This window comes from Crinia signifera, chromosome 19, assembly GCF_055691185.1.
Source record: "Crinia signifera chromosome 19, ASM5569118v1, whole genome shotgun sequence".
Taxonomy (NCBI): domain Eukaryota; kingdom Metazoa; phylum Chordata; class Amphibia; order Anura; family Myobatrachidae; genus Crinia; species Crinia signifera.
Window position 1 is genome coordinate 73,437,310 of NC_139226.1, and position 18,216 is coordinate 73,455,525.

General features: G+C 39.7%; 24 non-coding genes and 15 pseudogenes across 24 annotated transcripts; all 39 read left to right on the top strand.

The window, feature by feature from the left end:
* Positions 1-128: 128 nt before the first annotated feature.
* Positions 129-247, top strand: LOC146043186 (5S ribosomal RNA). Its single transcript, XR_014464179.1, has one exon. It is a non-coding gene; the product is annotated as a 5S ribosomal RNA (ribosomal RNA).
* A 345-nt stretch (positions 248-592) lies between these two features.
* Positions 593-711, top strand: LOC146044152 (5S ribosomal RNA; annotated as a pseudogene).
* A 345-nt stretch (positions 712-1,056) lies between these two features.
* Positions 1,057-1,175, top strand: LOC146044181 (5S ribosomal RNA; annotated as a pseudogene).
* A 345-nt stretch (positions 1,176-1,520) lies between these two features.
* Positions 1,521-1,639, top strand: LOC146043860 (5S ribosomal RNA; annotated as a pseudogene).
* Positions 1,640-1,985: 346 nt separating this feature from the next.
* On the top strand, positions 1,986-2,104 carry LOC146043322 (5S ribosomal RNA). The gene has a single exon (XR_014464316.1). It is a non-coding gene; the product is annotated as a 5S ribosomal RNA (ribosomal RNA).
* Positions 2,105-2,449: 345 nt separating this feature from the next.
* On the top strand, positions 2,450-2,568 carry LOC146043760 (5S ribosomal RNA). The gene has a single exon (XR_014464751.1). It is a non-coding gene; the product is annotated as a 5S ribosomal RNA (ribosomal RNA).
* Positions 2,569-2,913: 345 nt separating this feature from the next.
* On the top strand, positions 2,914-3,032 carry LOC146043932 (5S ribosomal RNA; annotated as a pseudogene).
* Positions 3,033-3,376: 344 nt separating this feature from the next.
* LOC146044141 (5S ribosomal RNA) lies at positions 3,377-3,495 on the top strand (annotated as a pseudogene).
* A 345-nt stretch (positions 3,496-3,840) lies between these two features.
* LOC146043520 (5S ribosomal RNA) lies at positions 3,841-3,959 on the top strand. The gene has a single exon (XR_014464513.1). It is a non-coding gene; the product is annotated as a 5S ribosomal RNA (ribosomal RNA).
* A 345-nt stretch (positions 3,960-4,304) lies between these two features.
* On the top strand, positions 4,305-4,423 carry LOC146043659 (5S ribosomal RNA). The gene has a single exon (XR_014464650.1). It is a non-coding gene; the product is annotated as a 5S ribosomal RNA (ribosomal RNA).
* Positions 4,424-4,768: 345 nt separating this feature from the next.
* On the top strand, positions 4,769-4,887 carry LOC146044142 (5S ribosomal RNA; annotated as a pseudogene).
* Positions 4,888-5,232: 345 nt separating this feature from the next.
* LOC146043521 (5S ribosomal RNA) lies at positions 5,233-5,351 on the top strand. The gene has a single exon (XR_014464514.1). It is a non-coding gene; the product is annotated as a 5S ribosomal RNA (ribosomal RNA).
* A 345-nt stretch (positions 5,352-5,696) lies between these two features.
* LOC146043660 (5S ribosomal RNA) lies at positions 5,697-5,815 on the top strand. The gene has a single exon (XR_014464651.1). It is a non-coding gene; the product is annotated as a 5S ribosomal RNA (ribosomal RNA).
* A 346-nt stretch (positions 5,816-6,161) lies between these two features.
* Positions 6,162-6,280, top strand: LOC146043178 (5S ribosomal RNA). The gene has a single exon (XR_014464172.1). It is a non-coding gene; the product is annotated as a 5S ribosomal RNA (ribosomal RNA).
* A 345-nt stretch (positions 6,281-6,625) lies between these two features.
* Positions 6,626-6,744, top strand: LOC146043856 (5S ribosomal RNA; annotated as a pseudogene).
* Positions 6,745-7,089: 345 nt separating this feature from the next.
* Positions 7,090-7,208, top strand: LOC146043187 (5S ribosomal RNA). The gene has a single exon (XR_014464181.1). It is a non-coding gene; the product is annotated as a 5S ribosomal RNA (ribosomal RNA).
* A 345-nt stretch (positions 7,209-7,553) lies between these two features.
* On the top strand, positions 7,554-7,672 carry LOC146044005 (5S ribosomal RNA; annotated as a pseudogene).
* A 345-nt stretch (positions 7,673-8,017) lies between these two features.
* Positions 8,018-8,136, top strand: LOC146043776 (5S ribosomal RNA; annotated as a pseudogene).
* A 345-nt stretch (positions 8,137-8,481) lies between these two features.
* On the top strand, positions 8,482-8,600 carry LOC146043861 (5S ribosomal RNA; annotated as a pseudogene).
* A 346-nt stretch (positions 8,601-8,946) lies between these two features.
* LOC146043403 (5S ribosomal RNA) lies at positions 8,947-9,065 on the top strand. Its single transcript, XR_014464395.1, has one exon. It is a non-coding gene; the product is annotated as a 5S ribosomal RNA (ribosomal RNA).
* Positions 9,066-9,410: 345 nt separating this feature from the next.
* LOC146044300 (5S ribosomal RNA) lies at positions 9,411-9,529 on the top strand (annotated as a pseudogene).
* Positions 9,530-9,874: 345 nt separating this feature from the next.
* LOC146044340 (5S ribosomal RNA) lies at positions 9,875-9,983 on the top strand (annotated as a pseudogene).
* A 345-nt stretch (positions 9,984-10,328) lies between these two features.
* LOC146044201 (5S ribosomal RNA) lies at positions 10,329-10,447 on the top strand (annotated as a pseudogene).
* Positions 10,448-10,792: 345 nt separating this feature from the next.
* On the top strand, positions 10,793-10,911 carry LOC146043836 (5S ribosomal RNA; annotated as a pseudogene).
* Positions 10,912-11,256: 345 nt separating this feature from the next.
* LOC146044317 (5S ribosomal RNA) lies at positions 11,257-11,375 on the top strand (annotated as a pseudogene).
* Positions 11,376-11,720: 345 nt separating this feature from the next.
* On the top strand, positions 11,721-11,839 carry LOC146044885 (5S ribosomal RNA). Its single transcript, XR_014465322.1, has one exon. It is a non-coding gene; the product is annotated as a 5S ribosomal RNA (ribosomal RNA).
* Positions 11,840-12,185: 346 nt separating this feature from the next.
* Positions 12,186-12,304, top strand: LOC146043502 (5S ribosomal RNA). The gene has a single exon (XR_014464494.1). It is a non-coding gene; the product is annotated as a 5S ribosomal RNA (ribosomal RNA).
* A 345-nt stretch (positions 12,305-12,649) lies between these two features.
* Positions 12,650-12,768, top strand: LOC146044354 (5S ribosomal RNA). Its single transcript, XR_014464873.1, has one exon. It is a non-coding gene; the product is annotated as a 5S ribosomal RNA (ribosomal RNA).
* Positions 12,769-13,113: 345 nt separating this feature from the next.
* Positions 13,114-13,232, top strand: LOC146044366 (5S ribosomal RNA). The gene has a single exon (XR_014464876.1). It is a non-coding gene; the product is annotated as a 5S ribosomal RNA (ribosomal RNA).
* Positions 13,233-13,577: 345 nt separating this feature from the next.
* Positions 13,578-13,696, top strand: LOC146044900 (5S ribosomal RNA). The gene has a single exon (XR_014465336.1). It is a non-coding gene; the product is annotated as a 5S ribosomal RNA (ribosomal RNA).
* A 345-nt stretch (positions 13,697-14,041) lies between these two features.
* On the top strand, positions 14,042-14,160 carry LOC146044379 (5S ribosomal RNA). The gene has a single exon (XR_014464879.1). It is a non-coding gene; the product is annotated as a 5S ribosomal RNA (ribosomal RNA).
* A 345-nt stretch (positions 14,161-14,505) lies between these two features.
* LOC146044391 (5S ribosomal RNA) lies at positions 14,506-14,624 on the top strand. The gene has a single exon (XR_014464881.1). It is a non-coding gene; the product is annotated as a 5S ribosomal RNA (ribosomal RNA).
* A 345-nt stretch (positions 14,625-14,969) lies between these two features.
* On the top strand, positions 14,970-15,088 carry LOC146044392 (5S ribosomal RNA). The gene has a single exon (XR_014464882.1). It is a non-coding gene; the product is annotated as a 5S ribosomal RNA (ribosomal RNA).
* A 345-nt stretch (positions 15,089-15,433) lies between these two features.
* LOC146043444 (5S ribosomal RNA) lies at positions 15,434-15,552 on the top strand. Its single transcript, XR_014464437.1, has one exon. It is a non-coding gene; the product is annotated as a 5S ribosomal RNA (ribosomal RNA).
* Positions 15,553-15,897: 345 nt separating this feature from the next.
* On the top strand, positions 15,898-16,016 carry LOC146043578 (5S ribosomal RNA). Its single transcript, XR_014464570.1, has one exon. It is a non-coding gene; the product is annotated as a 5S ribosomal RNA (ribosomal RNA).
* A 345-nt stretch (positions 16,017-16,361) lies between these two features.
* On the top strand, positions 16,362-16,480 carry LOC146044772 (5S ribosomal RNA). Its single transcript, XR_014465208.1, has one exon. It is a non-coding gene; the product is annotated as a 5S ribosomal RNA (ribosomal RNA).
* A 345-nt stretch (positions 16,481-16,825) lies between these two features.
* Positions 16,826-16,944, top strand: LOC146043447 (5S ribosomal RNA). Its single transcript, XR_014464439.1, has one exon. It is a non-coding gene; the product is annotated as a 5S ribosomal RNA (ribosomal RNA).
* Positions 16,945-17,289: 345 nt separating this feature from the next.
* On the top strand, positions 17,290-17,408 carry LOC146044648 (5S ribosomal RNA). Its single transcript, XR_014465084.1, has one exon. It is a non-coding gene; the product is annotated as a 5S ribosomal RNA (ribosomal RNA).
* A 345-nt stretch (positions 17,409-17,753) lies between these two features.
* On the top strand, positions 17,754-17,872 carry LOC146043175 (5S ribosomal RNA). The gene has a single exon (XR_014464168.1). It is a non-coding gene; the product is annotated as a 5S ribosomal RNA (ribosomal RNA).
* Positions 17,873-18,216: the final 344 nt, after the last annotated feature.

The window sequence follows — 18,216 nt, forward strand, 5'->3', positions numbered from 1 at the left end:
CATGTCCTGTAGGTCTTTTTACATTACCAACACATGATTTTTTTCAGTAAGCCAATACAGTTAGGAAACTTTTGTATTAGCTTACCTGGTGATAGAAGTAGAAGAGGGCAAAAAAGTGCCTGTATCTCACCTACAACCATACCACATTGGATAGGCCCAATCTCGTCTGATCTTGGAAGCTAAGCAGTGTTGGGCCTGGTTAGTACTTGGGTGGGAGACCACATGGGAACACCAGGTGCTGTAGGTTTTTCCACATTACTGGCAAATTGTTTTTATTCTCTAGCTATTTAAATTGGAAACTTTTTCTTTTTATTGCCAGTACAGACATTTGGAAGAGGTCAAACAGACACAATAGCCATCACCTAAAGACTTACCACACTGTTTAGGCCCAATTCCAACTGCTTTTGGCAGCTAAACAGTGTTGAGCCTCTTTAGTAGTTTAATTTAAGACCCCCTGCTAATATCATGTCCTGTAGGTCTTTTTACATTACCAACACATGATTTTTTTCAGTATGCCAATACAGTAAGGAAACTTTTTTATTAGCTTACCTGGTGATAGAAGTAGAAGAGGGCAAAAAAGTGCCTGTATCTCACTTGCAGCCATACCACATTAGATAGGCCCAATCTCGTCTGATCTTGGAAGCTAAGCAGTGTTGGGTCTGGTTAGTACTTGGGTGGGAGACCACATTGGAACACCAGGTGCTGTAGGTTTTTTCACATTACTGGCAAATTGTTTTTATTCTCTAGCTATTTAAATTGGAAACTTTTTCTTTTTATTGCCAGTACAGACATTTGGAAGAGGTCAAACAGACACAATAGCCATCACCTAAAGACTTACCACACTGTTTAGGCCCAATTCCAACTGCTTTTGGCAGCTAAACAGTGTTGAGCCTCTTTAGTAGTTTAATTTAAGACCCCCTGCTAATATCATGTCCTGTAGGTCTTTTTACATTACCAACACATGATATTTTTCAGTAAGCCAATACAGTTAGGAAACTTTTTTATTACCTTACCTGGTTATAGAAGTAGAAGAGGGCAAAAAAGTGCCTGTATCTCACCTACAGCCGTACCACATTGGATAGGCCCAATCTCGTCTGATGTTGGAAGCTAAGCAGTGTTGGGCCTGGTTAGTACTTGGGTGGAAGACCACATGGGAACACCAGGTACTGTAGGTTTTTTTACATAACTGGCAAATTGTTTTTATTCTCTAGCTATTTAAATTGGAAACGTTTTCTTTTTATTGCCAGTACAGACATTTGGAAGAGGTCAAACAGACACAATAGCCATCACCTAAAGACTTACCACACTGTTTAGGCTCAATTCCAACTGCTTTTGGCAGCTAAACAGTGTTGAGCCTCTTTAGTAGTTTAATATAAGACCCCCTGCTAATATCATGTCCTGTAGGTCTTTTTACATTACCAACACATGATTTTTTTCAGTAAGCCAATACAGTTAGGAAACTTTTTTATTAGCTTACCTGGTGATAGAAGTAGAAGAGGGCAAAAAAGTGCCTGTATCTCACCTACAGCCATACCACATTGGATAGGCCCAATCTCGCCTGATGTTGGAAGCTAAGCAGTGTTGGGCCTGGTTAGTACTTGGGTGGGAGACCACATGGGAACACCAGGTGCTGTAGGTTTTTTTCACATTACTGGCAAATTGTTTTTATTCTCTAGCTATTTAAATTGGAAACGTTTTCTTTTTATTGCCAGTACAGACATTTGGAAGAGGTCAAACAGACTCAATAGCCATCACCTAAAGACTTACCACACTGTTTAGGCCCAATTCCAACTGCTTTTGGCAGCTAAACAGTGTTGAGCCTCTTTAGTAGTTTAATTTAAGACCCCCTGCTAATATCATGTCCTGTAGGTCTTTTTACATTACCAACACATGATTTTTTTCAGTAAGCCAATACAGTTAGGAAACTTTTGTATTAGCTTACCTGGTGATAGAAGTAGAAGAGGGCAAAAAAGTGCCTGTATCTCACCTACAACCATACCACATTGGATAGGCCCAATCTCATCTGATCTTGGAAGCTAAGCAGTGTTGGACCTGGTTAGTACTTGGGTGGGAGACCACATGGGAACACCAGGTGCTGTAGGTTTTTTCACATTACTGGCAAATTGTTTTTATTCTCTAGCTATTTAAATTGGAAACTTTTTCTTTTTATTGCCAGTACAGACATTTGGAAGAGGTCAAACAGACACAATAGCCATCACCTAAAGACTTACCACACTGTTTAGGCCCAATTCCAACTGCTTTTGGCAGCTAAACAGTGTTGAGCCTCTTTAGTAGTTTAATTTAAGACCCCCTGCTAATATCATGTCCTGTAGGTCTTTTTACATTACCAACACATGATTTTTTTTAGTATGCCAATACAGTTAGGAAACTTTTTTATTAGCTTACCTGGTGATAGAAGTAGAAGAGGGCAAAAAAGTGCCTGTATCTCACCTACAGCCATACCACATTGGATAGGCTCAATCTCGTCTGATCTTGGAAGCTAAGCAGTGTTGGGCCTGGTTAGTACTTGGGTGGGAGACCACATGGGAACATCAGGTGATGTAGGTTTTTTCACATTACTGGCAAATTGTTTTTATTCTCTAGCTATTTAAATTGGAAACTTTTTCTTTTTATTGCCAGTACAGACATTTGGAAGAGGTCAAACAGACACAATAGCCATCACCTAAAGACTTACCACACTGTTTAGGCCCAATTCCAACTGCTTTTGGCAGCTAAACAGTGTTGAGCCTCTTTAGTAGTTTAATTTAAGACCCCCTGCTAATATCATGTCCTGTAGGTCTTTTTACATTACCAACACATGATTTTTTTCAGCAAGCCAATACAGTTAGGAAACTTTTGTATTAGCTTACCTGGTGATAGAAGTAGAAGAGGGCAAAAAAGTGCCTGTATCTCACCTACAACCATACCACATTGGATAGGCCCAATCTTGTCTGATCTTGGAAGCTAAGCAGTGTTGGGCCTGGTTAGTACTTGGGTGGGAGACCACATGGGAACATCAGGTGATGTAGGTTTTTTCACATTACTGGCAAATTGTTTTTTTCTCTAGCTATTTAAATTGGAAACCTTTTCTTTTTATTGCCAGTACAGACATTTGGAAGAGGTCAAACAGACACAATAGCCATCACCTAAAGACTTACCACACTGTTTAGGCCCAATTCCAACTGCTTTTGGCATCTAAACAGTGTTGAGCCTCTTTAGTAGTTTAATTTAAGACCCCCTGCTAATATCATGTCCTGTAGGTCTTTTTACATTACCAACACATGATTTTTTTCAGTATGCCAATACAGTTAGGAAACTTTTTTATTAGCTTACCTGGTGATAGAAGTAGAAGAGGGCAAAAAAGTGCCTGTATATCACCAACAGCCATACCACATTGGATAGGCCCAATCTCGTCTGATCTTGGAAGCTAAGCAGTGTTGGGCCTGGTTAGTCCTTGGGTGGGAGACCACATGGGAACATCAGGTGATGTAGGTTTTTTCACATTACTGGCAAATTGTTTTTTTTCTCTAGCTATTTAAATTGGAAACTTTTTCTTTTTATTGCCAGTACAGACATTTGGAAGAGGTCAAACAGACACAATAGCCATCACCTAAAGACTTACCACACTGTTTAGGCCCAATTCCAACTGCTTTTGGCAGCTAAACAGTGTTGAGCCTCTTTAGTAGTTTAATTTAAGACCCCCTGCTAATATCATGTCCTGTAGGTCTTTTTACATTACCAAAACATGATTTTTTTCAGTATGCCAATACAGTTAGGAAACTTTTTTATTAGCTTACCTGGTGATAGAAGTAGAAGAGGGTAAAAAAGTGCCTGTATCTCACCTACAGCCATACCACATTGGATAGGCCCAATCTCGTCTGATCTTGGAAGCTAAGCAGTGTTGGGCCTGGTTAGTACTTGGGTGGGAGACCACATGGGAACATCAGGTGATGTAGGTTTTTTCACATTACTGGCAAATTGTTTTTATTCTCTAGCTATTTAAATTGGAAACTTTTTCTTTTTATTGCCAGTACAGACATTTGGAAGAGGTCAAACAGACACAATAGCCATCACCTAAAGACTTACCACACTGTTTAGGCCCAATTCCAACTGCTTTTGGCAGCTAAACAGTGCTGAGCCTCTGTAGTAGTTTAATTTAAGACCCCCTGCTAATATCATGTCCTTTAGGTCTTTTTACATTACCAACACATGATTTTTTTCAGTAAGCCAATACAGTCAGGAAACTTTTTTATTAGCTTACCTGGTGATAGAAGTAGAAGAGGGAAAAAAAGTGCCGGTATCTCACCTACAGCCATACCACATTGGATAGGCCCAATCTTGTCTGATCTTGGAAGCTAAGCAGTGTTGGGCCTGGTTAGTACTTGGGTGGGAGACCACATTGGAACACCAGGTGCTGTAGGTTTTTTCACATTACTGGCAAATTGTTTTTATTCTCTAGCTATTTAAATTGGAAACTTTTTCTTTTTATTGCCAGTACAGACATTTGGAAGAGGTCAAACAGACACAATAGCCATCACCTAAAGACTTACCACACTGTTTAGGCCCAATTCCAACTGCTTTTGGCATCTAAACAGTGTTGAGCCTCTTTAGTAGTTTAATTTAAGACCCCCTGCTAATATCATGTCCTGTAGGTCTTTTTACATTACCAACACATGATTTTTTTCAGTATGCCAATACAGTTAGGAAACTTTTTTATTAGCTTACCTGGTGATAGAAGTAGAAGAGGGCAAAAAAGTGCCTGTATATCACCAACAGCCATACCACATTGGATAGGCCCAATCTCGTCTGATCTTGGAAGCTAAGCAGTGTTGGGCCTGGTTAGTCCTTGGGTGGGAGACCACATGGGAACATCAGGTGATGTAGGTTTTTTCACATTACTGGCAAATTGTTTTTTTTCTCTAGCTATTTAAATTGGAAACTTTTTCTTTTTATTGCCAGTACAGACATTTGGAAGAGGTCAAACAGACACAATAGCCATCACCTAAAGACTTACCACACTGTTTAGGCCCAATTCCAACTGCTTTTGGCAGCTAAACAGTGTTGAGCCTCTTTAGTAGTTTAATTTAAGACCCCCTGCTAATATCATGTCCTGTAGGTCTTTTTACATTACCAACACATGATTTTTTTCAGTATGCCAATACAGTTAGGAAACTTTTTTATTAGCTTACCTGGTGATAGAAGTAGAAGAGGGTAAAAAAGTGCCTGTATCTCACCTACAGCCATACCACATTGGATAGGCCCAATCTCGTCTGATCTTGGAAGCTAAGCAGTGTTGGGCCTGGTTAGTACTTGGGTGGGAGACCACATGGGAACATCAGGTGATGTAGGTTTTTTCACATTACTGGCAAATTGTTTTTATTCTCTAGCTATTTAAATTGGAAACTTTTTCTTTTTATTGCCAGTACAGACATTTGGAAGAGGTCAAACAGACACAATAGCCATCACCTAAAGACTTACCACACTGTTTAGGCCCAATTCCAACTGCTTTTGGCAGCTAAACAGTGCTGAGCCTCTGTAGTAGTTTAATTTAAGACCCCCTGCTAATATCATGTCCTTTAGGTCTTTTTACATTACCAACACATGATTTTTTTCAGTAAGCCAATACAGTCAGGAAACTTTTTTATTAGCTTACCTGGTGATAGAAGTAGAAGAGGGAAAAAAAGTGCCGGTATCTCACCTACAGCCATACCACATTGGATAGGCCCAATCTTGTCTGATCTTGGAAGCTAAGCAGTGTTGGGCCTGGTTAGTACTTGGGTGGGAGACCACATTGGAACACCAGGTGCTGTAGGTTTTTTCACATTACTGGCAAATTGTTTTTATTCTCTAGCTATTTAAATTGGAAACTTTTTCTTTTTATTGCCAGTACAGACATTTGGAAGAGGTCAAACAGACACAATAGCCATCACCTAAAGACTTACCACACTGTTTAGGCCCAATTCCAACTGCTTTTGGCAGCTAAACAGTGTTGAGCCTCTGTAGTAGTTTAATTTAAGACCCCCTGCTAATATCATGTCCTGTAGGTCTTTTTACATTACCAACACATGATTTTTTTTCAGTAAGCCAATACAGTTAGGAAACTTTTTTATTAGCTTACATGGTGATAGAAGTAGAAGAGAGCAAAAAAGTGCCTGTATCTCACCTACAGCCATACCACATTGGATAGGCCCAATCTCATCTGATCTTGGAAGCTAAGCTGTGTTGGGCCTGGTTAGTACTTGGGTGGGAGACCACATGGGAACATCAGGTGCTGTAGGTTTTTCACATTACTGGCAAATTGTTTTTATTCTCTAGCTATTTAAATTGGAAACGTTATCTTTTTATTGCCAGCACAGACATTTGGAAGAGGTCAAACAGACACAATAGCCATCACCTAAAGACTTACCATACTGTTAAGGCCCAATTCCAACTGCTTTTGGCAGCTAAACAGTGTTGAGCCTCTTTAGTAGTTTAATTTAAGACCCCCTGCTAATAACATGTCCTGTAGGTCTTTTTACATTATCAACTCATGATTTTTTTTTAGTAAGCCAATACAGTTAGGAAACTTTTTTATTAGCTTACCTGGTGACAGAAGTAGAAGAGGGCAAAAAAGTGCCTGTATCTCACCTACAGCCATACCACGTTAGATAGGCCCAATCTCGTCTGATCTTGGAAGCTAAGCAGTGTTGGTCCTGGTTAGTACTTGGGTGGGAGACCACATGGGAACACCAGGTGCTGTAGGTTTTTTCACATTACTGGCAAATTGTTTTTATTCTCTAGCTATTTAAATTGGAAACTTTTTCTTTTTATTGCCAGCACTGACATTTGGAAGAGGTCAAACAGACACAATAGCCATCACCTAAAGGCTTACCACACTGTTTAGGCCCAATTCCAACTGCTTTTGGCAGCTAAACAGTGTTGAGCCTCTTTAGTAGTTTAATTTAAGACCCCCTGCTAATATCATGTCCTGTAGGTCTTTTTACATTACCAACACATGATTTTTTTCAGTAAGCCAATACAGTTAGGAAACTTTTGTATTAGCTTACCTGGTGATAGAAGTAGAAGAGGGCAAAAAAGTGCCTGTATCTCACCTACAACCATACCACATTGGATAGGCCCAATCTCGTCTGATCTTGGAAGCTAAGCAGTGTTGGGCCTGGTTAGTACTTGGGTGGGAGACCACATGGGAACACCAGGTGCTGTAGGTTTTTCCACATTACTGGCAAATTGTTTTTATTCTCTAGCTATTTAAATTGGAAACTTTTTCTTTTTATTGCCAGTACAGACATTTGGAAGAGGTCAAACAGACACAATAGCCATCACCTAAAGACTTACCACACTGTTTAGGCCCAATTCCAACTGCTTTTGGCAGCTAAACAGTGTTGAGCCTCTTTAGTAGTTTAATTTAAGACCCCCTGCTAATATCATGTCCTGTAGGTCTTTTTACATTACCAACACATGATTTTTTTCAGTATGCCAATACAGTAAGGAAACTTTTTTATTAGCTTACCTGGTGATAGAAGTAGAAGAGGGCAAAAAAGTGCCTGTATCTCATTTGCAGCCATACCACATTGGATAGGCCCAATCTCGTCTGATCTTGGAAGCTAAGCAGTGTTGGGTCTGGTTAGTACTTGGGTGGGAGACCACATTGGAACACCAGGTGCTGTAGGTTTTTTCACATTACTGGCAAATTGTTTTTATTCTCTAGCTATTTAAATTGGAAACTTTTTCTTTTTATTGCCAGTACAGACATTTGGAAGAGGTCAAACAGACACAATAGCCATCACCTAAAGACTTACCACACTGTTTAGGCCCAATTCCAACTGCTTTTGGCAGCTAAACAGTGTTGAGCCTCTTTAGTAGTTTAATTTAAGACCCCCTGCTAATATCATGTCCTGTAGGTCTTTTTACATTACCAACACATGATATTTTTCAGTAAGCCAATACAGTTAGGAAACTTTTTTATTACCTTACCTGGTTATAGAAGTAGAAGAGGGCAAAAAAGTGCCTGTATCTCACCTACAGCCATACCACATTGGATAGGCCCAATCTCGTCTGATGTTGGAAGCTAAGCAGTGTTGGGCCTGGTTAGTACTTGGGTGGAAGACCACATGGGAACACCAGGTGCTGTAGGTTTTTTTACATAACTGGCCAATTGTTTTTATTCTCTAGCTATTTAAATTGGAAACGTTTTCTTTTTATTGCCAGTACAGACATTTGGAAGAGGTCAAACAGACACAATAGCCATCACCTAAAGACTTACCACACTGTTTAGGCCCAATTCCAACTGCTTTTGGCAGCTAAACAGTGTTGAGCCTCTTTAGTAGTTTAATATAAGACCCCCTGCTAATATCATGTCCTGTAGGTCTTTTTACATTACCAACACATGATTTTTTTCAGTAAGCCAATACAGTTAGGAAACTTTTTTATTAGCTTACCTGGTGATAGAAGTAGAAGAGGGCAAAAAAGTGCCTGTATCTCACCTACAGCCATACCACATTGGATAGGCCCAATCTCGCCTGATGTTGGAAGCTAAGCAGTGTTGGGCCTGGTTAGTACTTGGGTGGGAGACCACATGGGAACACCAGGTGCTGTAGGTTTTTTTCACATTACTGGCAAATTGTTTTTATTCTCTAGCTATTTAAATTGGAAACGTTTTCTTTTTATTGCCAGTACAGACATTTGGAAGAGGTCAAACAGACACAATAGCCATCACCTAAAGACTTACCACACTGTTTAGGCCCAATTCCAACTGCTTTTGGCAGCTAAACAGTGTTGAGCCTCTTTAGTAGTTTAATTTAAGACCCCCTGCTAATAACATGTCCTGTAGGTCTTTTTACATTACCAACACATGTTTTTTTTCAGTAAGCCAATACAGTTAGGAAACTTTTTTATTAGCTTACCTGGTGATAGAAGTAGAAGAGGGCAAAAAAGTGCCTGTATCTCACCTACAGCCATACCGTATTGGATAGGCCCAATCTCGTCTGATCTTGGAAGCTAAGCAGTGTTGGGCCTGGTTAGTACTTGGGTGGGAGACCACATTGGAACACCAGGTGCTGTAGGTTTTTTCACATTACTGGCAAATTGTTTTTATTCTCTAGCTATTTAAATTGGAAACTTTTTCTTTTTATTGCCAGTACAGACATTTGGAAGAGGTCAAACAGACACAATAGCCATCACCTAAAGACTTACCACACTGTTTAGGCCCAATTCCAACTGCTTTTGGCAGCTAAACAGTGTTGAGCCTCTTTAGTAGTTTAATTTAAGACCCCCTGCTAATATCATGTCCTGTAGGTCTTTTTACATTACCAACACATGATTTTTTTCAGTATGCCAATACAGTTAGGAAACTTTTTTATTAGCTTACCTGGTGATAGAAGTAAAAGAGGGCAAAAAAGTGCCTGTATCTCACCTACAGCAATACCTCATTGGATAGGCCCAATCTCGTCTGATCTTGGAAGCTAAGCAGTGTTGGGCCTTGTTAGTACTTAGGTGGGAGACCACATGGGAACATCACGTGATGTAGGTTTTTTCGCATTAATGGCAAATTGTTTTTATTCTCTAGCTATTTAAATTGGAAACTTTTTCTTTTTATTGCCAGTACAGACATTTGGAAGAGGTCAAACAGACACAATAGCCATCACCTAAAGACTAACCACACTGTTTAGGCCCTATTCCAACTGCTTTTGTCAGCTAAACAGTGTTGAGCCTCTTTAGTAGTTTAATTTAAGACTCCCTGCTAATATCATGTCCTATAGGTCTTTTTACATTACCAACACATGATTTTTTTCAGTAAGCCAATACAGTTAGGAAACTTTTGTATTAGCTTACCTGGTGATAGAAGTAGAAGAGGGCAAAAAAGTGTCTGTATCTCACCTACAACCATACCACATTGGATAGGCCTGATCTTGGAAGCTAAGCAGTGTTGGACCTGGTTAGTACTTGGGTGGGAGACCACATGGGAACACCAGGTGCTGTAGGTTTTTTCACATTACTGGCAAATTGTTTTTATTCTCTAGCTATTTAAATTGGAAACTTTTTCTTTTTATTGCCAGTACAGACATTTGGAAGAGGTCAAACAGACACAATAGCCATCACCTAAAGACTTACCACACTGTTTAGGCCCAATTCCAACTGCTTTTGGCAGCTAAACAGTGTTGAGCCTCTTTAGTAGTTTAATTTAAGACCCCCTGCTAATATCATGTCCTGTAGGTCTTTTTACATTACCAACACATGATTTTTTTCAGTATGCCAATACAGTTAGGAAACTTTTTTATTAGCTTACCTGGTGATAGAAGTAGAAGAGGGCAAAAAAGTGCCTGTATCTCACCTACAGCCATACCACATTGGATAGGCCCAATCTTGTCTGATCTTTGAAGCTAAGCAGTGTTGGGCCTGGTTAGTACTTGGGTGGGAGACCACATGGGAACATCAGGTGATGTAGGTTTTTTCACATTACTGGCAAATTGTTTTTATTCTCTACCTATTTAAATTGGAAACTTTTTCTTTTTATTGCCAGTACAGACATTTGGAAGAGGTCAAACAGACACAATAGCCATCACCTAAAGACTTACCACACTGTTTAGGCCCAATTCCAACTGCTTTTGGCATCTAAACAGTGTTGAGCCTCTTTAGTAGTTTAATTTAAGACCCCCTGCTAATATCATGTCCTGTAGGTCTTTTTACATTACCAACACATGATTTTTTTCAGTATGCCAATACAGTTAGGAAACTTTTTTATTAGCTTACCTGGTGATAGAAGTAGAAGAGGGCAAAAAAGTGCCTGTATCTCACCTACAGCTATACCACATTGGATAGGCCCAATCTCGTCTGATCTTGGAAGCTAAGCAGTGTTGGGCCTGGTTAGTACTTAGGTGGGAGACCACATGGGAACATCAGGTGATGTAGGTTTTTTCACATTACTGGCAAATTGTTTTTATTCTCTAGCTATTTAAATTGGAAACTTTTTCTTTTTATTGCCAGTACAGACATTTGGAAGAGGTCAAACAGACACAATAGCCATCACCTAAAGACTTACCACACTGTTTAGGCCCTATTCCAACTGCTTTTGTCAGCTAAACAGTGTTGAGCCTCTTTAGTAGTTTAATTTAAGACTCCCTGCTAATATAATTTCCTGTAGGTCTTTTTACATTACCAACACATGATTTTTTTCAGTAAGCCAATACAGTTAGGAAACTTTTGTATTAGCTTACCTGGTGATAGAAGTAGAAGAGGGCAAAAAAGTGCTTGTATCTCACCTACAGCCATACCACATTGGATAGGCCCAATCTCGTCTGACCTTAGAAGCTAAGCAGTGTTGGGACCGTTTAGTACTTGGGTTGGAGTCCACCTGGGAACACCAGGTGCTGTAGGTTTTTTCACATTACTGGCAAATTGTTTTTATTCTCTAGCTATTTAAATTGGAAACTTTTTCTTTTTATTGCCAGTACAGACATTTGGAAGAGGTCAAACAGACACAATAGCCATCACCTAAAGACTTACCACACTGTTTAGGCCCAATTCCAACTGCTTTTGGCAGCTAAACAGTGTTGAGCCTCTTTAGTAGTTTAATTTAAGACCCCCTGCTAATATCATGTCCTTTAGGTCTTTTTACATTACCAACACATGATTTTTTTCAGTAAGCCAATACAGTCAGGAAACTTTTTTATTAGCTTACCTGGTGATAGAAGTAGAAGAGGGAAAAAAAGTGCCGGTATCTCACCTACAGCCATACCACATTGGATAGGCCCAATCTCGTCTGATCTTGGAAGCTAAGCAGTGTTGGGCCTGGTTAGTACTTGGGTGGGAGACCACATTGGAACACCAGGTGCTGTAGGTTTTTTCACATTACTGGCAAATTGTTTTTATTCTCTAGCTATTTAAATTGGAAACTTTTTCTTTTTATTGCCAGTACAGACATTTGGAAGAGGTCAAACAGACACAATAGCCATCACCTAAAGACTTACCACACTGTTTAGGCCCAATTCCAACTGCTTTTGGCAGCTAAACAGTGTTGAGCCTCTTTAGTAGTTTAATTTAAGACCCCCTGCTAATATCATGTCCTGTAGGTCTTTTTACATTACCAACAAATGATTTTTTTTCAGTAAGCCAATACAGTTAGGAAACTTTTTTATTAGCTTACATGGTGATAGAAGTAGAAGAGAGCAAAAAAGTGCCTGTATCTCACCTACAGCCATACCTCATTGGATAGGTCCAATCTCATCTGATCTTGGAAGCTAAGCTGTGTTGGGCCTGGTTAGTACTTGGGTGGGAGACCACATGGGAACACCAGGTGCTGTAGGTTTTTTCACATTACTGGCAAATTGTTTTTATTCTCTAGCTATTTAAATTGGAAACTTTTTCTTTTTATTGCCAGTACAGACATTTGGAAGAGGTCAAACAGACACAATAGCCATCACCTAAAGACTTACCACACTGTTTAGGCCCAATTCCAACTGCTTTTGGCAGCTAAACAGTGTTGAGCCTCTTTAGTAGTTTAATTTAAGACCCCCTGCTAATAACATGTCCTGTAGGTCTTTTTACATTACCAACACAAGATTTTTTTCAGTAAGCCAATACAGTTAGGAAACTTTTGTATTAGCTTCCCTGTTGATAGAAGTAGAAGAGGGCAAAAAAGTGCCTGTATCTCACCTACAGCCATACCACATTGGATAGGCCCAATCTCGTCTGATCTTGGAAGCTAAGCAGTGTTGGGCCTGGTTAGTACTTGGGTGGGAGACCACATGGGAACACCAGGTGCTGTAGGTTTTTTCACATTACTGGCAAATTGTTTTTATTCTCTAGCTATTTAAATTGGAAAAAAAATCTTTTTATTGCCAGCACTGACATTTGGAAGAGGTCAAACAGACACAATAGCCATCACCTAAAGACTTACCATACTGTTTAGGCCCAATTCCAACTGCATTTGGCAGCTAAACAGTGTTGAGCCTCTTTAGTAGTTTAATTTAAGACCCCCTGCTAATAACATGTCCTGTAGGTCTTTTTACATTACCAACACAAGATTTTTTTCAGTAAGCCAATACAGTTAGGAAACTTTTGTATTAGCTTCCCTGTTGATAGAAGTAGAAGAGGGCAAAAAAGTGCCTGTATCTCACCTACAGCCATACCACATTGGATAGGCCCAATCTCGTCTGATCTTGGAAGCTAAGCAGTGTTGGGCCTGGTTAGTACTTGGGTGGGAGACCACATGGGAACACCAGGTGCTGTAGGTTTTTTCACATTACTGGCAAATTGTTTTTATTCTCTAGCTATTTAAATTGGAAAAAAAATCTTTTTATTGCCAGCACTGACATTTGGAAGAGGTCAAACAGACACAATAGCCATCACCTAAAGACTTACCATACTGTTTAGGCCCAATTCCAACTGCATTTGGCAGCTAAACAGTGTTGAGCCTCTTTAGTAGTTTAATTTAAGACCCCCTGCTAATAACATGTCCTGTAGGTCTTTTTACATTACCAACACATGATTTTTTTCAGTAAGCCAATACAGTTAGGAAACTTTTTTATTAGCTTACCTGGTGATAGAAGTAGAAGAGGGCAAAAAAGTGCCTGTATCTCACCTACAGCCATACCACATTGGATAGGCCCAATCTCGTCTGATCTTGAAAGCTAAGCAGTGTTGGGCCTGGTTAGTACTTGGGTGGGAGACCACATGGGAACACCAGGTGCTGTAGGTTTTTTCACATTACTGGCCAATTGTTTTTATTCTCTAGCTATTTAAATTGGAAACTTTTTCTTTTTATTGCCAGTACAGACATTTGGAAGAGGTCAAACAGACACAATAGCCATCACCTAAAGACTTACCACACTGTTTATGCCCAATTCCAACTGCTTTTGGCAGCTAAACAGTGTTGAGCCTCTTTAGTAGTTTAATTTAAGACCCCCTGCTAATATCATGTCCTGTAGGTCTTTTTACATTACCAACACATGATTTTTTTCAGTAAGCCAATACAGTTAGGAAACTTTTGTATTAGCTTACCTGGTGATAGAAGTAGAAGAGGGCAAAAAAGTGCCTGTATCTCACCTACAGCCATACCACATTGGATAGGCCCAATCTCGTCTGATCTTGGAAGCTAAGCAGTGTTGGGCCTGGTTAGTACTTGGGTGGGAGACCACATGGGAACACCAGGTGCTGTAGGTTTTTTCACATTACTGGCAAATTGTTTTTATTCTCTAGCTATTTAAATTGGAAACTTTTTCTTTTTATTGCTAGCACTGACATTTGGAAGAGGTCAAACAGACACAATAGCAATCACCTAAAGACTTACCACACTGTTTAGGCCCAATTCCAACTGCTTTTGGCAGCTAAACAGTGTAGAGCCTCTTTAGTAGTTTAATTTAAGACCCCCTGCTAATATCATGTCCTGTAGGTCTTTTTACATTACCAACACATGATTTTTTGCAGTAAGCCAATACAGTTAGGAAACTTTTTTATTAGCTTACCTGGTGATAGAAGTAGAAGAGAGCAAAAAAGTGCCTGTATCTAACCTACAGCCATACCACATTGGATAGGCCCAATCTCGTCTGATCTTGGAAGCTAAGCAGTGTTGGGCCTGGTTAGTACTTGGGTGGGAGACCACATGGGAACACCAGGTGCTGTAGGTTTTTTCACATTACTGGCAAATTGTTTTTATTCTCTAGCTATTTAAATTGGAAACTTTTTCTTTTTATTGCCAGTACAGACATTTGGAAGAGGTCAAACAGACACAATAGCCATCACCTAATGACTTACCACACTGTTTAGGCCCAATTCCAACTGCTTTTGGCAGCTAAACAGTGTTGAGCCTCTTTAGTAGTTTAATTTAAGACCCCCTGCTAATATCATGTCCTGTAGGTCTTTTTACATTACCAACACATGATTTTTTTCAGTAAGCCAATACAGTTAGGAAACTTTTGTATTAGCTTACCTGGTGATAGAAGTAGAAGAGGGCAAAAAAGTGCCTGTATCTCACCTACAGCCATACCACATTGGATAGGCCCAATCTCGTCTGATCTTGGAAGCTAAGCAGTGTTGGGCCTGGTTAGTACTTGGGTGGGAGACCACATGGGAACACCAGGTGCTGTAGGTTTTTTCACATTACTGGCAAATTGTTTTTATTCTCTAGCTATTTAAATTGGAAACTTTTTCTTTTTATTGCCAGTACAGACATTTGGAAGAGGTCAAACAGACACAATAGCCATCACCTAAAGACTTACCACACTGTTTAGGCCCAATTCCAACTGCTTTTGGCAGCTAAACAGTGTTGAGCCTCTTTAGTAGTTTAATTTAAGACCCCCTGCTAATATCATGTCCTGTAGGTCTTTTTACATTACCAACACATGATTTTTTGCAGTAAGTCAATACAGTTAGGAAACTTTTTTATTAGCTTACCTGGTGATAGAAGTAGAAGAGGGCAAAAAAGTGCCTGTATCTCACCTACAGCCATACCACACTGGATAGGCCCAATCTCATCTGATCTTGGAAGCTAAGCAGTGTTGGGACTGTTTAGTACTTGGGTGGGAGACCACATGGGAACACCAGGTGCTGTAGGTTTTTTCACATTACTGGCAAATTGTTTTTATTCTCTAGCTATTTAAATTGGAAAAAATGTCTTTTTATTGCCAGCACTGACATTTGGAAGAGGTCAAACAGACACAATAGCCATCACCTAAAGACTTACCATACTGTTTAGGTCCAATTCCAACTGCATTTGGCAGCTAAACAGTGTTGAGCCTCTTTAGTAGTTTAATTTAAGACCCCCTGCTAATATCATGTCCTGTAGGTCTTTTTACATTACCAACACATGATTTTTTTCAGTAAGCCAATACAGTTAGGAAACTTTTGTATTAGCTTACCTGGTGATAGAAGTAGAAGAGGGCAAAAAAGTGCCTGTATCGCACCTACAGCCATACCACATTGGATAGGCCCAATCTCGTCTGATCTTGGAAGCTAAGCAATGTTGGGCCTGGTTAGTACTTGGGTGGGAGACCACATGGGAACACCAGGTGCTGTAGGTTTTTTCACATTACTGGCAAATTGTTTTTATTCTCTAGCTATTTAAATTGGAAACTTTTTCTTTTTATTGCCAGTACAGACATTTGGAAGAGGTCAAACAGACACAATAGCCATCACCTAAAGACTTACCACACTGTTTAGGCCCAATTCCAACTGCTTTTGGCAGCTAAACAGTGTTGAGCCTCTTTAGTAGTTTAATTTAAGACCCCCTGCTAATATCATGTCCTGTAGGTCTTTTTACATTACCAACACATGATTTTTTTCAGTAAGCCAATACAGTTAGGAAACTTTTGTATTAGCTTACCTGGTGATAGAAGTAGAAGAGGGCAAAAAAGTGCCTGTATCTCACCTACAGCCATACCACATTTGATAGGCCCAATCTCGTCTGATCTTGGAAGCTAAGCAGTGTTGGGCCTGGTTAGTACTTGGGTGGGAGACCACATGGGAACACCAGGTGCTGTAGGTTTTTTCACATTACTGGCAAATTGTTTTTATTCTCTAGCTATTTAAATTGGAAAAAATTTATTTTTATTGCCAGCACTGACATTTGGAAGAGGTCAAACAGACACAATAGCCATCACCTAAAGACTTACCATACTGTTTAGGCCCAATTCCAACTGCATTTGGCAGCTAAACAGTGTTGAGCCTCTTTAGTAGTTTAATTTAAGACCCCCTGCTAATAACATGTCCTGTAGGTCTTTTTACATTACCAACACATGATTTTTTTCAGTAAGCCAATACAGTTAGGAAACTTTTTTATTAGCTTACCTGGTGATAGAAGTAGAAGAGGGCAAAAAAGTGCCTGTATCTCACCTACAGCCATACTACATTGGATAGGCCCAATCTCGTCTGATCTTGGAAGCTAAGCAGTGTTGGGCCTGGTTAGTACTTGGGTGGGAGATCACATGGGAACACCAGGTGCTGTAGGTTTTTTCACATTACTGGCCAATTGTTTTTATTCTCTAGCTATTTAAATTGGAAACTTTTTCTTTTTATTGCCAGTACAGACATTTGGAAGAGGTCAAACAGACACAATAGCCATCACCTAAAGACTTACCACACTGTTTATGCCCAATTCCAACTGCTTTTGGCAGCTAAACAGTGTTGAGCCTCTTTAGTAGTTTAATTTAAGACCCCCTGCTAATATCATGTCCTGTAGGTCTTTTTACATTACCAACACATGATTTTTTTCAGTAAGCCAATACAGTTAGGAAACTTTTGTATTAGCTTACCTGGTGATAGAAGTAGAAGAGGGCAAAAAAGTGCCTGTATCTCACCTACAGCCATACCACATTGGATAGGCCCAATCTCATCTGATCTTGGAAGCTAAGCAGTGTTGGGCCTGGTTAGTACTTGGGTGGGAGACCACATGGGAACACCAGGTGCTGTAGGTTTTTTCACATTACTGGCAAATTGTTTTTATTCTCTAGCTATTTAAATTGGAAACTTTTTCTTTTTATTGCTAGCACTGACATTTGGAAGAGGTCAAACAGACACAATAGCAATCACCTAAAGACTTACCACACTGTTTATGCCCAATTCCAACTGCTTTTGGCAGCTAAACAGTGTAGAGCCTCTTTAGTAGTTTAATTTAAGACCCCCTGCTAATATCATGTCCTGTAGGTCTTTTTACATTACCAACACATGATTTTTTGCAGTAAGCCAATACAGTTAGGAAACTTTTTTATTAGCTTACATGGTGATAGAAGTAGAAGAGAGCAAAAAAGTGCCTGTATCTAACCTACAGCCATACCACATTGGATAGGCCCAATCTCGTCTGATCTTGGAAGCAAAACAGTGTTGGGCCTGGTTAGTACTTGGGTGGGAGACCACATGGGAATACCAGGTGCTGTAGGTTTTTTCATATTACTGGCAAATTGTTTTTATTCTCTAGCTATTTAAATTGGAAACTTTTTCTTTTTATTGCCAGTACAGACATTTGGAAGAGGTCAAACAGACACAATAGCCATCACCTAATGACTTACCACACTGTTTAGGCCCAATTCCAACTGCTTTTGGCAGCTAAACAGTGTTGAGCCTCTTTAGTAGTTTAATTTAAGACCCCCTGCTAATATCATGTCCTGTAGGTCTTTTTACATTACCAACACATGATTTTTTTCAGTAAGCCAATACAGTTAGGAAACTTTTGTATTAGCTTACCTGGTGATAGAAGTAGAAGAGGGCAAAAAAGTGCCTGTATCT